Source organism: Sciurus carolinensis, chromosome 12 (assembly GCF_902686445.1).
Source record: "Sciurus carolinensis chromosome 12, mSciCar1.2, whole genome shotgun sequence".
Classification (NCBI taxonomy): domain Eukaryota; kingdom Metazoa; phylum Chordata; class Mammalia; order Rodentia; family Sciuridae; genus Sciurus; species Sciurus carolinensis.
In genome coordinates this window covers 78,507,159-78,522,287 of record NC_062224.1, presented here as the reverse complement: position 1 = coordinate 78,522,287, position 15,129 = coordinate 78,507,159, and the positions used below count along the sequence as shown (strand labels likewise).

The 15,129-nt window shown below is 33.9% G+C and overlaps 1 protein-coding gene across 3 annotated transcripts in view; it reads left to right on the top strand.

The window, feature by feature from the left end:
* The window catches only part of Syt14 (synaptotagmin 14), a 231,520-nt gene that overhangs the window by 65,359 nt on the left and 151,032 nt on the right, over window positions 1–15,129 (top strand). The gene's annotated exons all lie outside the window — the stretch shown is intronic.

The following is a 15,129-nucleotide window of genomic DNA, read 5'->3' as shown; positions in this document are numbered from 1 at the left end:
ACATGGCACGCAGCAGAGAAAAATTGTGATCTGTTCTGTGCAGAAGGGAAAAACAGTTTGAGATGAATTTTTGAGAACTGATATTATATTACATGATGCTTTAAAAGCATTTTAAGGGTTTTTCAAGGATTTCATTAATTTTAAGGATTATTTTGTCTCTAATTGGTTTCATTTTATGTGCTGACCTGAACTTTAAAACACAATCTGGGGGGTGGGAGGGAGGCAAGAATGGAGGAAGGATGGATTGTATAGAGGAAAAGAGGGGTGGGAAGAGGATGGGGGGAAGGAAAAATAACAGAATGACACAAACATGATTACCTTATGTACATGTATGATTACACAAATGGTGCGACTCCTTGTAACCAGAGAAACAAGTTGTACCCCATTTGTGTACTATAAATCAAAATAAACAACAACAACAACAAAACCACAGTCTATGCCAAAGGTAAAGTCTGCTGTTACATTTTTATATCTTTCTATAATATAAATAAAAAAATTTTGCCATTAATCATATTTATTTTCACATTAAAAATACATTATTCATTTGCTTGTATGACTTCTCGTAGCAATTATTATCTTTATACCTAGATATGAAGAAAAGAGCAATATATTTCCTAAGTACCATTTGTATTATATACAAACAGAAATTCTCCTTGATTTTGTAGCTGTGATTTTTGTTTTTATTGATGATTTAAAGTCTTACCTCAGAGTATAAATTGTCAAAGGGGCCAGATCATCAATTTTTGGTTTTGGCTTCATGTTAACTAAAAAATTAGTATACCTCAAATTTATTTCTGCTAATACATAGATACAATAAATTAACTTGATACCAAATGATTACCATATAGTAAGGTTTATTAAGAGACACAAAGGAAGAAATAAAAAGTATCAGATGTGTCTAAATAATACAAAGCAGTAAACCCAGTCCCCAGTTTATGTGTACCTCTGGCACATGAATAATAGAGCAGAAAGAATGGATTTTAAAATCTGACCCTTGTTGACATTCTGGCTCTCTCTTAACATATTAGCTAAGAAACCTATAGTCAATTTTTTAGATGTTTCATTGTGTCTAAATGTGAATAACACTGATCTGTTAGGACTGTCTCATGAACATCAATTGATACCTGTAGTACAGTTTTTAGTTAGTGTCTGGCACCTAGTAGGTAAGTGATCAGTCAGTGTAATTGAAGATGGGGTTAGTGAAAGCACAGTGATGGTAAAGGTAACATGTAGTCATGAGCAAGGCCTGAGTTTGGAGTTTGCGACCCTAGATACTTCCTTTCTGTAGATGCAGTTAAGGATTTTTTTTTTTTTCCTACTCACTCCATCTCTCCCCTCACATTCTGTTCTCCTCTGCTGTCTTGATTATATTTCCACATAGTCCTATTATTCTAATATGGCTCTGGAACTGGTACAGTTGTCTGAGAGTCACCTCATTTCATTTTACCCAGATATTTAGGACCTATTGTGAATTTTCCTACAAATTTCTACTAGAAATTCAGTATGTCTTGGTGAATAGTTAAATGTGTACAGTGAGTGAAGAATCAAGATATTTAGGCAGTGCACGGTGGTGCATGACTGTAATCCCAGCAGCTTGGGAGACTTAGGCAGGATGATAGTGAATTCAAAGCCAGTGTCAGCAATTTAGTGAGACCCTAAGCAACTCAGAAAGACTCTGTCTCTAACTAAAAATTTTAAAAAGGGCTGGGGATATGCCTGAGTGGTTAAGCAGCCCTGGATTCAATCCCCAATACAAAAAAAATTTTTAAAAAAGAATCAAGAAATTTAGTTCAGAGAATATTAGAGAGGTAAGTTTATGGGAGAAGATATTTAGTTTGGGTCATGTTCAGTTTGATGTGCCTATGAATTATCCAGATGGAAATGCCTTTGTTAAAATGTCGTCATTGGGATTTAGGATGGTGGGGACCAAGTGTTAATGAAAGATAACAACAGACTGGGAGAATAGATTGTGTACCATACGTTATTGCTTATGTAAAGATCGAAGCCCAAAACAGGTTCAGTGGAGTTGGGGAAGAATAGAGTTTATTTCAGAGTTCAGAATTTTAGAAGGAAGCAGTTTCAAATGATAGTACATTGTGAACATACAGTCAAGGATACAGAAGCACTACAAAATGCTGGAAGATTAAAAATGGTATTTGGCTTCAGATTTTAAGAATGGGGAGAAAGTTGGTTAAAAGACTTAAGTCTAGGTGTTTCAGATAGAGGAAACTTCATAAACCCCAAGGTACAAAGTGGTTAAATGTAGGGAATATTTCAGGAACAAAATGTTCTCTTGACTCAAATTGTGTGTGTGTGTGTGTTTGTGTGTGTGTGTGTGTGTAGTGTACATATTGGGAATAGGAGACAAATTGGAAAGAGAAATGAGGTCTGAAAGCTGGTGTACCTTCCTGACTCAGAAGATTGGGTTGAATTTATTTTGCAGTGAGAAGTTACTCAAGTTTTTTCACCAAATAATCATGAGTGGGGATATGCTTTAGAAAGATTAATTTAGCAGCAAGAAGGCTATAGGAAAAGAGATCAATTAAATGGGTCTTTGGAGTAGTCTATATGGAAAATGATAAAAATTTTAATTATAGTAGTAGCAATAGGAATATAGGATGATGTAACAGAAATTAAGGAAATAGAATTTACAGGGTTTAGAAACTAAATGTATTTTGAATATTAGAAAAAAAGGAAGATCCAAGTTTCCATCAGTTATGATTAGGAGAATGATGATGTCATTAATGTACTTGTGAAACCCAGAGAGGGATCCATTCTTGGTTGGAAGTGCAGAATAAGTAGGAGATATGACATGTTGTTTTGTATATGTGGTAAGGCAGGGTATTCAAGCATTTGGATATGGTCATTGAGTTTGCAGTCATGAATGGAGTTAGGGAGATTCTCAGATTATTTATACTTAGACATAGAAATCACAAGAGTAGACTAAATGAAAGAGAAAGTAAGGAGAGAAAATGTCATATAAACAGTAGAGACAGTAAAAGAGTTACAGAAGAAAATCAGGAGAATGTTGTATTTTATTATGCATTCAAGGAGAGATTCAAGGAGGGTGGAGAGACCAGGGATGATGAGAATGCAAACAAGCCTCCCTTTCCAGTAGAAGTTGATCAATAACTTCCAGTATAAGTTTGAGTAGGATAGAGTAATAAAGAAGTGAGATTGACTGTTGTTCAGGAAGGAATACTGGATAAGAAAGTGTGGCTTTGCTGCCTACACTCTTACCACCTACTTGTCTTACCAACTTTAAGAAAGAGAAATAGGTTGAAGGGGTTTATAAATCAACTATTAGCCTTTTCACCCCCACCCGCCGTAATTACCCTCTTCTGGTATGTATTTAGAGAGGAGGGGAATACTTCTGATACACATTGTGCTCTACCAGGTGTTTTGCACATCTGCAGATCTGCCTCTTCAGAAACTGCTCGCTGCATGACTGATCACAGGAGGCTCCTGGGAACAGTTGTCTGGATAGGATATGGTTCATTTTCCCAAGGCACAAGTAAAGACAGGAAGAGAGTGGGCTATTCTCCTTAGTGCTCTGTACCCTTTTTTTCTGCATATTTTTGTCACCTAAGTTTATGAAGGTTAGACTCTACTACCATGGATTGAGGTAATAGCTGAAGAGAATTATAAGGTTGAAGGAAAACCATTTTAAAATGTACATCTTTCACATGGCTTAGTACTGCCTCTTAAACTTAGTACTGAAACTTCAGTTCAGTATTCAGTACCCTAATTCCAGTTGAGAACCTTTGGAACAGCCAATATTGGAAGCAAATCTGCTAGAGTCTTGGGGTAGGAAGGGCCTCAGTGGGGAGTAGGAGAGACCAGTGCAGGAGAACTTCGGTAGTAAAAACTATCACTTATTGAGGTCCTACTGTGTGCCTGATTCAGTATATATTTTGTTGGACTTAGTCTTCACTACAATTCATTAGGGTAGGTAAGATTATCCCCCTTTTACAGCAGTGAAGAGATTTTAGATGAGGTAATTTTTAACCTCAACATCTCACAGCAAGTTATATTTGTCAGGTCCAGTACAAAATTCATATTATTCGACTTCTGCTATTTTAATATCTCCCTAAATTGATTTCATACAAGATTATCACCTTCAATTGTTTTTTTTTTAAATATTATAAACCTGAAATTCAGATATTCAGAAAAAGCAACAAAAAAATGTGATGACATATTTGTTGATCATGTTTTCTCCTCTAGGTGGCCATATTCATCTTTTATTTTTATTTTTGGAAATTATGAAAAGGAATGATATCTTCAAGAAAATTTTCTAGGAAAAATAAACATTAAAACAATTTATCAAACTCTTTGTTCACTTTTTTATTTTTACTGTGTCATTCTTAAAATTAAAGGCATTTTCCTATTAACTGGTCTTATTTTAAAATGGTCAGGCCTTGAGCCTCTATTGCTCACCCCACTCACCTCTACCTTATGGAATGTTACTTTTACTTACACCTTCAGTAAATCTGTACTTTGCCTGTTAACAAAAACAAAAAGAATCAAAAATAGTTTGCTGATTTTTAAATTGGTGAGCTAGACCAATCTCTGAAGTTCCCTTCATGCTAATTAATACTTTCCATTTTTATATTAGAAATCTATGTAAGATGATTTTATAAAGATCACATTTAGTGTAAAATTATTGAACATCTTTATATTATTTATAGCTTTTCATTCTTAATTCACCTTAGATATTACCAAGCTATATCTATATATTATAGAAAGTAATATTATTAAAATTGTGTTATTTGGGGAGCAAATTAATTTAAAACACTATTAAGAATAATTTCCAACATCACTGCATGTTAGGGATATACAGGATATATATGCACATGTCATTCTTTTCCTCTTATGGTTACATTGAAGCTTCATGCAGTTAATTTTGATATTATCTTAAAATTAGGGTCACTAAAACATAGACTTTATTTCTTTTAAAATTATTATTTCATTCTTTAAAATTAGGGACACTAAAACATATTTTTTGTTTCCTTAAAAATTAATTTTTAAAAATAATTTAGTATTTAATAGAAAGTTTTTTGTTTATGTTTTCTTTAGGGGCATTTTAACTAGTTTATAAAGCTTATTCTAATTTCTGCAGTTTCTTTGTGAAGAAGGTATTCTATCTGTATTTTCCAGAATTCTTTGATGTAAAATATGTTTAGTGACTTACAATAGAGAAAGTTAAATTTATTATATGATTCGTTTAGATATTTGGAAAACTTTTTCTTTGATTTCAGGTTCTTGTTCATGAATGCTTCTTTTTTGAAGGATTCTTTCTTGTGTGAAAACATTTTTCGAATAGGACCAATTAGAAGGGCAGTTGATCTTGAAGACTTTAGTTAGCATTTTGGAGATCTTTTAATATAGTGAGATATCTTTATCCCAGTACTATTGAATTCTTATTTTAAAAAGTTAATTTTACATTGAATTTTTATTATAAAATATATATCACATAAAACCATCCTAGGAGCTGGAGTTGTAGCTCAGTGGTAGAGCACTTGCCTAGCACGTGTGAGGCACTGGGTTCGCTCCTCAGCACCACATAAAAAAATAAACAAAGGCATTGTGTCCATATACAACTAAAAACTGTATATATTAAAAAAAAATTCTAATACTTTAAGTATACAGTTCAGTGGTATTAAGTACATTCATATTGCATACAACCATTGCCATCTCCAGGATTTTTTCATAATCCTAAACTGAAACTTTAGTCATTAAAAAAATAAATCCGTATCATCCTCTTCCCAGCCCCTGATAACCAATATTCTACTTTCTCCATGAAAGTGATTACTCTAGGTGCCACATTTAAGTGGAATAGCACTGTACTTTTTTTTTTTTTTTTTGGTCTGGTTTATTTCACTCTGCGTGATGTCTTTAAGGTTCATTCATGTTATGTTGTAGCATTGTATCAGAATTTCATTTCTTCTTTTTTCTCCATTTTTAAAAGTTGTGGTAAAATATAAATAGCGTAAATGTACTTTTGTAACCATTTTTAGTATATAGTTCGGTGGTGGTAAGTACGTACTGTTAGTGTGCATCTTCAGACCTCTTCATCTTTCTAATCTTAACTGTATATCCATTAAAGAGTAATTTCCCATTCTCCCCTTCTCTTAACTCCAGGAAACCAGCATTTTTTTTCTCTCTATGATTTTGACTACTTTACCTCATATAGGTGAAATCATACACTATTTGTATTTTTGTGATTGACTTATTTTACTTAGCACATTGCACTGAAGGTTCATCCATATCATAGCATATGTCAGAATTTATTTCCTTAAGGCCAAATAATATTTTGTTATTATATACCATACTTTGTTTATTCATTCATATATCAAGAGATACTTGGATTACTTCTGCATTTTAGTAATTGTGAATAGTGCCCCTGTCAACATAGGAATGCAGATATTTCTTTGAGCCCCAACTTTGAGTTGATTTGAATAAATACCCAGAAGTGAAACAGGTAGGGTTTTAGTTAGCTTTCTCATTACTTTGACCAAAAGACTTGAGAAGAATAATTAGAGGAGGAAAAGTTCATTGTAGGGATCATGGTTTCAGAAGTCTCAGTACATAGATACCTGACTCCATTCCTCAGGGCCCAAGTTAAGGCAGGACAACATTGTGCAGGAGTGCAGTGGAGGAAAGTGGCTCCGTTCATCCTCCTGGGAGGGTGGGAGAGAGAACACAAAATATATACTGCAAAGGTATGCCCCCAGAGGCTCACCTCCTCCAGCCACACCCTACCTGCCTATAGTTACCACTCATTTATACCTACCAGGGGATTAACATACTGATTAGGTTTAAACTCTGATAGCCTAGTCATTTCACCTCTAAACTTTCTCATATTGCCCCACACATGAGCTTTTGGAAGACACTTCACATCTAAACTGTAACATTCTACCCCTACCCTCACCTCTGCCTGGAAGCTCATGCCCATCTCACAGTGCAAAATACATTTAGTCCATTTCCAAGAGTCTCCATAGTCTTAACAGTTCAAGGATTGTCAAAAGTCCAAGTACAAAATCTTTTGCAAGCCCTCAGCCTGAGTTCCTGTAAAAATCAAAAGCAAATTACCTGTATCCAATATAAAAAGATAAAGAGTAAACATTTCCATTCCAAAAGGAAGAAATCGGGGCATAAAAAGAAGCGATTGGATCAAAGCAAGACCATATTCCAGCGGGGCAAACAAGTCCCGTATCTCCATGTCCAGCATCTGGGGCACATGGTATCCTGATATTTTCTCCAAAGGGCTTGTCTAGCTCTGCCCCTATAACTTTGCTAGTTGCAGCCCATGTGACCTCTCTGCTTCCTGGTACTATGTGCTGAGCTGCTTTCTTTCACTACACTCTTTTTTGCCACAATGTTCTGTCTTACCTCAAGTCCTGAGGAATGGAGCCAGCTGTCTATGGACTGAGAAACCATGAGTGCCAAATAAACTTTTTCTTCTTAAAATTGTTCTTGTCAGGTGTTTTGATCATGGCAGCGAAAAAACTGACTAAAACAGGTAGATAAAATGGTAATTCTATTTTAATTCTTTCAGGAACTACCATACTGTTTTCTACAGTGGCATAACCATTTTACTTTCCCTCCAGTAGTGCACAAAGACCCTAATTTATCCATAACTTCAACACTTTTTATTGTCAGCTTTTTTTATAATAGGTATCCTACAAGGTGTGAGATGGTATCTCATTATAATTTTGATTTGCATTTCCCTAGTGATTAAGTGATGTTGAACAATTTTTCCTATACACCTTTTCATGTACATATTGATCATCCATTTGTCTATCTTCTCTGGAATAATTCTATTCATATCCTTTACCCATTTTTGAATCAGATTCTTTCTTTGTTGAGTTTTAGGAATTGTCAAATTTTCTTCATAAGGAATGTTAACTCCTTATCAAGGATTTGTAAATACTTTCTTTCTGGGGTTACATTTGTATTTTATTGGTAGTGTTTTTTGATGCACAAAAATATTTTACTTTCTATGAAGTCCAGTTTATCTGTTCTTCCTCTTCCGTTATATGTACCTTTCATGTCATATCCAAGAATTACAAATCCAGTGTTGTGGAGCTTTTCCTGTCTTTTTCTAAGAGTTTCATGGTGTTACATCTTATATTTAGGACAGGATCCAGTTTGAATTAATTTATTAGGTAAGAGTGCAACTTCATTCTTTTGGATTCTTTTGCCATTTGTTGAAAAAATTCTCCCCACTGAATGGAATTGGCATACTTGTCAAAATTATTTGAACATGTTTGTGAGGGTTTTTTTCTGAACTCTTTATTCCTTTAGTCTTTGTTTGTATTTACTTTAGTATCACATGACTTTGATTACTAAGGTGTTTTGAAATCAAGAAGTATTAAGACTTCCACTTTCATTTAATTTTTCATCATTAGATATGGTGTTTGCTATGACTTTTCACAGATAGGTTTTTTTTTGGGGGGGTGCTGGGGATCGAACCTAGGGCCTTGTGCTTACAAGGCAAGCACTCTACCAACTGAGCTATCCCCCCAGCCCCCACAGATAGCTTTTATTATATTGAGACACTTTTCTGCTAGTCCTCACTTAAGTGCTTTTATCATGAATGGGTGCTGGATTTGGTCTAGTGCCTTTTTGCATCAATTGAGATGATGATGTAGTTTTAAACCCCTTCATTGGTTTAATGTGTTTTGTTATATTGATTGAATTTTGGGTGTTTAATCATCTTTACATTGTAGGAATAAATCCCACTTGGTCATGGAGTGAAATTCTTTTAATATGCTGCTAAATTCAGCTTGCTAGTACTTTGTTGAGGATTTTGGCGTCAACATTCATAAGGGGCGTTAGTCTGTACTTTCCCTGTCGTGTTTTTGTCTGGCTTTGATATCAAGATAATGCTGGCCTCACAAAATGAGTTTGTGAATGTTTCCTATTCAGTTTTTTTTTTTTTTTTAAGTTTGAGAATGAGTGTTAAATCTTTAAATATTTGGTAGAATACACTGGTGAAACCATCATTTCCAAGGTTTTTTGTTATTGGGAGATTTTTGTTTACTTTTTTATTCAATGCCCTTATTTATTTTATGTCTATTCAGATTTTTCTCTATCTTGGTAGATTTTGTGGTACTAGGAATTGGAGATGGAATGATAATTCCCAGAAAGACAGGCAGGGCCAGAAATCTGCTTTTTGTTTGTTTTAAAGACAGTGTCCTGCCTCAGTCTCTCAAGTAGCTGGAACCACAAGCTTGTGACACCCCCTCCATATATTTCATTTTTTTAAATGTCTGAGTAGTATTCTATTGGAGCTAAATATACCCACCTCATGCATTCATGATTGGTTCTGTAACTTGACTATTGTGAATAGTGCTGCAATAAATCACTGTTGGCTGATATGTCTTTGTTATGATTCTTTCGTTACCTTTGGGTACCCAGTAATGAGATTGCTGAATCATATGGTAATTCTATTTTCAGTTTTGAGGAAATTCCGTACTGTAATCCATAATGGCTTTACTAATATACATTCCCACCAATAGTGTATAGAGTTTCAGTTTCTCCAAATTCTTGCTAGCATTTGTCATAATATTTTCACTTTATTTGCATTTGTTTTATGCTGAATTTATTCCCATGCTGTAAGTTTTTGTTTCTTCAGTTTCTTCTGGAATATCTTTTTCTTTTGTGCAACTGTCTCTTCTGGTTCAGGAACAGTTTGTTCCTTTTCAGTGAGGATCATCTTAGTGTGGTAGGGGAACTCATGTATGAGTTAATATGACCATGAGCTCTGTAAGTACATCTCACGTGCTTCGTTCACTGGATATATTTTCAATGACCAGAGAATCTACTTCTAAATTCTTAAGTTCAGCATTACTCTCTGCATTTTTAAGCATGTGCAGCAAAAATTCAGCATTCTTTTTGGGCCACTGATCCTGTGTCCAGCCCTGACTGTTTGGCCTGTGCACACCTCTCAACTCCACCATTTTAATGCTGGAATGACACACAGACTTGTTAAAAATGACATCTTTCAGATATGTACTTGGTAGTTATTCAAATATGCATACCATTGGTGGACTGGGCAGTTTCATGGGTGTTCTTAATGTGAACATGAAGATTGAAACATCTTGATTTCTATGATTTTGTGGGATGTTCTGGGTCAAGAGAGTAGTGAATCATTGTCACAGCTCACCTCAGGCCACTTACTGGTAGAGCCAACCCTTACTTTTTGTCTTGTTGATATAGACAGTCCAACTGTGGAGAAATGATATGTTATTGTAGTTTTCATTTTCATTTCCCAGTTGATTAGTATGTTGAGAAATTTTTCATGTACTTGTTGGATATTTGTATATCTTTTTTGAGAAAATAGCTATTCAGATCATTTGCCCAATTTCAATCAGATTATTTGCCTTTTTGTTATTGAGCTCCGTATATATCCTGAATGTTAATTTGTTGGATAAATATTTAGGAAATGTTTTCTCCCATTCTGGAAATCATCTCTTCATTCTGTTATTTCCTTTGCTGTGCAGAGCTTTTTAGTTTGATTTAGTCCCATTTATCTAATTTTTGTTTTTGTTGCCTGTGCTTTGGAAGACTTTTCCAAAAAAATATTTGCCTATACCAGTGTCTCAAAATGTTTTCCCTGTATTTTCTTCCAGTAGTTTCATAGTTTCAGGTCTTAGGTTTAAGTCTTAAACTCATTTTGAGTTGATTTTGTATATGGTAAGAAATAGGGCTCTCGTTTCATTCTTCTGCATATGTATGTCCAGTTGCATTTATTGAAGAGGCTGCCCTTTCCCTATGTATGTACTTGGCGTCTTTGTGGAAAACCATTTGGCTGTAGGTACATTGATTAATTTCTGGCTTTTCTATTCTGTTTCATTGGTCTATGTGTCAGTTTTTATGCCAGTACCATACTGTCCTTTTGATATCAGTGGAATCAGAGGTAACAGAGAATGGCATTCCGTCCATTAGATTATTTTCTTGTTACAGGTTTCATTTCATTTATGTTTGAGTTCTGCAGAAAGCAGGGGGTCTATTGCAAGACATTAAAAAGCTTTTTCAGTAAACTCTGTAATACCTACATATTGTTGTTTGGCGACACTTTCTAAAAGAGACTGTCCTAAAGGAGAGAAAGCCATTCTTCCCTCTCTGCTGTGGACTTCAACACTTAACTGTGTAAAAGAGAATAATATAAAGGAGGAAAAGCTATTTTTTGCCTCTTTACTATGGACTGCCATGCACTTTTGACATCTTGAGAGCTCAAGGGTAACTAGCAGAGAATGACTAGGCCTAAAAGTACAACAGGAGAGTATTGCCTGGTGGAGCACTTAGATATCATGGTAGAGTTAAGTAAATTCCATTTTTCTGCTCTCATACTTTTATTCCTTTTCTCAGAGAAGGATACCATTGGAATTGCCTGAATATGCTAAATTATGAAGGATTAAGTTCATTGCCATCATTTACATCCAACTCAGGCATTTTTATGTAGTATCAGCATGCTAGAATGACATCAACCCAAGTGAATTTCATTGGCATGGCAGATGCACTCAGAGCCTTAGGAAAAATAGCCAAATGACCAACAATTTCTACCAGGTGTTTCTACTTTTTCTCTTCTGTTTCTTCTAAAATCTGTTACCTTTAGGTTGCTCTAGGCACTTCATCAAGTTTATCCCGCTCCATGTATTTTTATTCTCAAATCTAGGAATATTGTTTATCATTAGGGGTTTCCAAATGATCAGTTATTACTTTCTTAAAAAGGAAGAGGGAAAGAGGAAAACATAGTTAATCAGATCATTAAAGCATGAAATTCTAATTGTTTATGAGATTAATTCCTTATACTTCTTTAATTTTTCTTATAAGTGACTGACTCTATTACTAATTAAAAAAAAACCTCAACGCTGAAAAAGAGAATGTAAATAATTACAAATAAATACTGGAACTGAAGACTGTATCAGGGCTGTTAATTTCTTTCTTAAACATTTATTGTGAAGAGTATTATTAGAAACAAGTTAATCTCCTTGTACTATCCTTTCAATTTGCCCTTCATGTTTCCTATTCTACACATTAAATGTGTTGAATGTATCTATGCATTTGCATAGTTTAATTATAAATTTTCTAAATTTTCCTTAACATTCCTGAAATTGTAGTATTATTTTTTAAAAAGGAGTTTGCTTTAAAATTAAAACTTAGAATGGGAAAAGATTATTCAGATATTCCTTTTTCCAATTTCTGCTGTAGTACAAGTGAGAATTAGGGGAGGACAAAAAGTAGAAGGCACTTAAGATAGTGAAAGCATTAACAACTAAATTGTTTAAATGATAATGTCCAAAGGACATGTCCTGTCTGTCGCATGTTTAGATAGATACTACTTATGATTTGAGTTTTGAGAAGCAGAAGGAGACCTGACTAAACTTTTATTGGGCAGTGGAAATAGACTGTGAGAGGTGTATTAGTTGTACATCTATAAAATTATATGTTGTGGTAATATAGATTCTCTTTCTACTTCATTCATGTTGAATATTAATTTCTGAGCACTTCAAAGAAATAAATATGAACAGTATTGTCAGTTTTTTGGTGAAATGAAATTGAGTTTCCATTTATTTTAATTTAAAAATTCTGAAAATTCTTTCACCTAAGCAATTTTAATGTAAAATTCTTTTTTTTTTGGAGACTTATTACCTTTGATAAAATAAATTAACATTGAACTCTCTGACATGTGAGTCAGAAATTACCTTGAGAAACTAAGAGGTGTTTTGATGCCTTGTGATATGTTTTTATTTTGCTTCATATGTACTCATAAAAGATTTTCTTAGAAAATATAGTTATATTCAAGTCTCTGTGATGATAATACCATCAACCAAAAGTAAAGTAATTTTGCTGGATTTTGAGGATTAGTAAGACAGTTATCTAACATTTAGGTAAGTATTTTCCTTTTTTATAATTTAAGCAATCTTTTAGTTATTGTAGCTTGTTTTAGTATTTAAATGAAAAACATTATCAGATTTTATTTATTGGTTACTTTGGAAATACTTTAAGTATAAATTTAATGAAGCATTGATTATCTATGAAGAAATTATTTATACCTTTAATAATTTTAATAATCTTATAGTGAACACCTTTTAGTGTGTGTATGTGCATGTGTTAGACAGGTGTGGAACCTTGGGCCTTGTGCATGCTAAGCTTGTGCTTTATCCCTGAGTTGCACCCAACCCCCAGTGAATAACTCTTTATAAGTGATACATTATTTCATTTTTACTAAATGGATCAACGGTGAAATATAGTTCTACAAATAAGAATAACTATAGTTTATTGATTGAGAAACTATTTTCAACACTATATAAATTTAATGTTTTGAATCTTCACACTAACCCTGAGACAAGATCTGTTACTGTCCATATTTTTCAGGTGAGGTATCTTGTTATGGTTTGATATGAAGTGTCCACCAAAAACTTCTGTGTTAATTCAGGAATATTTGGAGGTAAAATGATTGCATTGTGAGTGAGAGCTGTAATCTGTATCAGTCCATCCTAGTTTGAGGGTGGTGATTGTAACTCACTGGGAGGTAACTGTAGGTAGGTTGGACCTGACTGGATCTCCAGGGGCATACTCTGGAACCATTGTTCTTCCCTGCAGCCCCTTTCCCCTCCCTCTCTGCATCATTCCTTCACATGCGCATCTGCCATGATGTTCTGCCTCACCTTGAACCTAGAGCAGTGGAGTCGACCCTCCATGGACTAAATCCCTTAAACTGAGAGTCAAAATAAATTTGTCCTCCTCTGAATTGTTCTTGTCAGATATTTCTGTCACGGTGACATAAAGCTAGCTGACTGACACATTTCTGAACCACAGTGAGGTCAGGCAGTGTTGTGTAAGGTTATATAGCAAGTGTGGGGACAGCCAGGATTCAGAGACAAATGTTCTGTCTCAGAGCTAATGCCCTGAACTCTTCCATTAAAATGTCTTGAACATCTGTTTTTTGTATAACTTCTACACGCCCAATAAATACTTTATTGCTACTTTTATTGTGTAAGTAAGACACCTTTATCATAGAAAGACCAGACAATTCAGGTGAACAGAAAGAATCATCATTCATAGTCCAACTATGAGAGCACATAAAACTTTTTTATACTTTTATAAACATTTTTCTTTGTATATATATTTTTTAATCAAATAGGTTTCTGCTTTACATAGGTTGTTGTAATCTGCTTTTGTTTCACTCAAACAGTTTTTCATGCCATTATCTATTTTCAGTAACATCAGATGTACGAATGTACAATATATGGGTAGACTATATTTATTTAGCAATTTCTAATTAGTGGCATTTTGTTTGTATGTTTCTTTTTTTTTCTAAATGAATGAAGATGTTTTTAATAATTCCTTTAAACTTCAATCTTTACTGTTCTCTCTTCCATTAAGACATACTTGAACTTCGCTGCCTGGAGGTGCTCTTTTCATACTGTGCTTGTTTTTAATAAGCACTTTTTTTTTTTTTTGGTGCTGGGGATCGAACCCCAGGGCCTTGTGCTTACAAGGGAGGCACACTACCAACTGAGCTATCTCCCCAACCCTTTAATAAGTGCTTTTGATGTGACATGTGCATGTTTGTGTTTTGTATTATGCTGTAAATAATTGAAGGTGTGAGATTACACTGACCTGGAAATGATATTAAAAATTTTTAGATAATACAATGTATGTATTAAGAATGAGTAAAAATTAAACAGTATATTCTTTTTAATTCTCTGGTAAATTAGGATTTATTATAAAACTAATTACCAAAGGGTATAAGTTATAGAAAAAACTATCCAATCATTCTAGTATTTCAAAATCATTTAACTATTTTTTGGAATTATTGCTGCCATTGATACCTAAATAACTTGCTTTCTCGAACTCTTCCAAGTATTTTCCTATGAAATTTATAGTTGTTAGTTGACTTATAGTCTCAATAACCAGAAACTTTCTCTTAATATTAATGATAATTGTTCCTGGAATAAAATTCTTTATCAGCTTCTGCTGAATGAACCAAATAATAATTAAATGAAAATACTTTTTAAACTGCATGAAACAAAGATATTGTTATATTTAATATTTTTAGTACCATCTAATGCACAAAAATAATTTATTGGAGTCTCATATTTAAAAAGTCTGAAC